The 2,735-nt window shown below is 39.4% G+C and overlaps 1 non-coding gene across 1 annotated transcript; it reads right to left on the minus strand.

The window, feature by feature from the left end:
• Window positions 1-857: 857 nt before the first annotated feature.
• LOC145519297 (U6 spliceosomal RNA) lies at window positions 858-961 on the minus strand. The gene has a single exon (XR_014063708.1). It is a non-coding gene; the product is annotated as a U6 spliceosomal RNA (small nuclear RNA).
• Between the last annotated feature and the right edge of the window lie 1,774 nt (window positions 962-2,735).

Here is a 2,735-nt window from a genome sequence, read left to right on the forward strand (position 1 = left end):
GATTTTCTGACTTCGATCTCAAGTAGGTGAATTAACCTCTTGGTAATAAGAATGTTTCTGTAAAGCAAAGTGTCTTTAGTACCTTACTTTCTTTGCCTAATCACTCCTTCCTATTGCACAAGATTCTTATTACCAGAGGTGAAAGTTGAATTGTTTCCAACTCTTTGTGTCCCCATGGCCTATACAGTCCACGGAATTCTCCAGGCCAGAATACTGGAGTGGGTAGTCTTTCCCTTCTCCAGGGGATCTTCCCAACCCAGGGATCAAGCCCAGGTCTCCTGCATTGCAGGCGGATTGTTTACCAGCTGAGCCACCAGGAAAGACCAAGAGTACTGGAGTGGGTAGCCTTTCCCTTCTCCAGGGGATCTTCCCGATCCAGGAATAGAACCGGGATCTCCTACATTGCAGGCAGATTCTTTATCAGCTGAGCCACCAGGGAAGCCCTATTCCCAGAGAGTCCATCTTATTCATTCATTTTGGTAAACTCTTCAGCATTCAGCTTGTGACATGGATAGAATAGGTGCTTAAAAATATGGTAGGTGCTGTGTTTTTCACAAGAGAAATGGAGGGAAAAGGGAGAGGGAACAGGAGAATGAAAGGGAGGGAGAAAAAAAAGATAAAAATGATGGTTATCCACTAATAACAAAGAAAGTTTTCTGGGATATTCTTTTCTTTATTTGTCTTTCTTCTTTTAAGTTTAGTTGCTTCACAATATTATATAAGCTATAGGTGTACCATATTATTTTATACACAGTAGTTGTACTTAATCTCCTCCCCCATCATATCTCTCTCCCCGCCCCACTGGTAACACCTAATTTCTTCTCCGTATCTGTGAGTCTGCTTCTTTTTTTGTTATAAAAACTATGGAAAGCAGTACACATGCTCATGCCATCCTAGCACAGGGGTCATGCCAACCTCTGTGTAATTCCAGTCTTAGGGCATGTGCTGCAGAGGCAAGCACCGAAATAGTCTCAATACATATCAAACCTAAAGCCCAATCATTCCTCTTTGTCAAATGACTTATTTAAACACATATAACCACAATGGAGCCTATATATAGTAAAGCACCTCAAAATGTATGAACAAATAAATTCCAATTTAGTGAAATGAACTCTTACTTAATAAAATATAAAGATGGGCAATTCATAAGCAATGCATTTTTTTCTTTCAGCTAATGCAGCAAAATAAAGGCTATTTTTTGAAATACCTATATTAATTTTGATGTATGTAACAAATTTGCGAATGCTTTTATCATTATTATGATTAGCAGTTTATTTTTAGTAGCTCTTACGTCAATTTAGTATAGTTACCACTGTTATTGACTATTATAAAATTTTCCTCATTTTTATTGCCAGTTGCAAATATGTCAGGAGCAAAGAAAAATATAGACTCAAGTGTGATTTACTCCCAAACCTACAGAAATCTGTGATATGGAAGGATTTTCTCCGATCCGACAGGCGTGGCATTTTGATGACGTGAAAGTGCTCATTGAATGTGGGGCCTGCACATCCTTGAGTTCATCAGGGACAGCTTCCTGCAGAAGCGTGTTTCAGAGTTTGAGAAGTGCACAGCACCTGGAAAGTCGTTAATAATATGCTAACTCCTAAGCTGAGTGGAAGAAACTCCCATGTAAAATATAATAAGGTCTTTTTTGCTCTCCATTGGTATGTATTTAAAAATCTTTAAAAATAGTCTAGGGGAAAAAAAAGCAGAAAAACAAAAACGGGTGCTACATTCCTTACCATGTGCTTTAGAAAGGATTTTCCACTCGCTCGTCTCTAGAAGGTCATCTCTGAGATGTGCACGCCAGGCCTTCATTAGGTCTCCTCTTGCATTCATATTTAACTTCTTTCATTCTGTGGCCTTTATTAGCTGAACTCCTGGAGCTTGTAGCACATTTTAAACAGCAACACTGGGAGGATGTAAATGCAGAATAATGTATCAGGACTCAAATTTGCATGGTCAAATGTCAAAAAAATTAGGCCTTCCCCGGAACCATGTCAAGAGAAATAACATAAGTGGGCAAACTCAACAGCAGGCATGCCATTATCATTTAGCAAAAGCTGTCATCACCGCCAGCCAGTGGAAGCAGTGGTCATTAGCTGGAGCTCTACAGGGGGACGTTGTGATTCTTTCTTTTCCTTTTTTTTTTTTTTTAAGATTTTTATTTTTTCCCCATCATCTGACAGTATTTCACAGAACACCGCAATGCCATGTTGCCTTCCTGACAGGGAAGTCAGGAGATGGGGGCTGCTGTCTTTGGAGTGGGAGGAGTGGAGGGCTAAGGAGAAAAATCCATAATCGTCCACTGTCAGCTAGCGGGTTCAGGAATTGCATTACCTATTGGATAAATACTCATTAAGAGTAATCACTTTATTTCAGCTCTGTAATGACATTAACAAGCTTGGAATACAGGGAATTACATGAGTCAGAACAAATAATTGAATATTCCACTGCGGAGGGAACACAGCACAAGCCTGCCTTCACATCATGCCGTCTCTGAAGCTAGCACAAGCATGCAATTAGATAATAAGCTTAAACAGCATTAAATTGGCACTGTTCATACCACCACTGAGAATAAAGAAGTATTAATTGTTCAACTCTCACCTGCTTGTAATTTCATGCAAGGCAAAGGCTAGCAAGCTTGTCCTATTTTGATTTCAACGGACTTATACACAGGGTTTGAACAAACCAATAAAAACGAAATTTAAAGAGAGTCTGAGATAAAGAAAGGT

Source organism: Giraffa tippelskirchi, chromosome 8 (genome assembly GCF_054371585.1).
Source record: "Giraffa tippelskirchi isolate mGirTip1 chromosome 8, T2T-mGirTip1v1.2.pri, whole genome shotgun sequence".
Taxonomy (NCBI): Eukaryota; Metazoa; Chordata; class Mammalia; order Artiodactyla; family Giraffidae; genus Giraffa; species Giraffa tippelskirchi.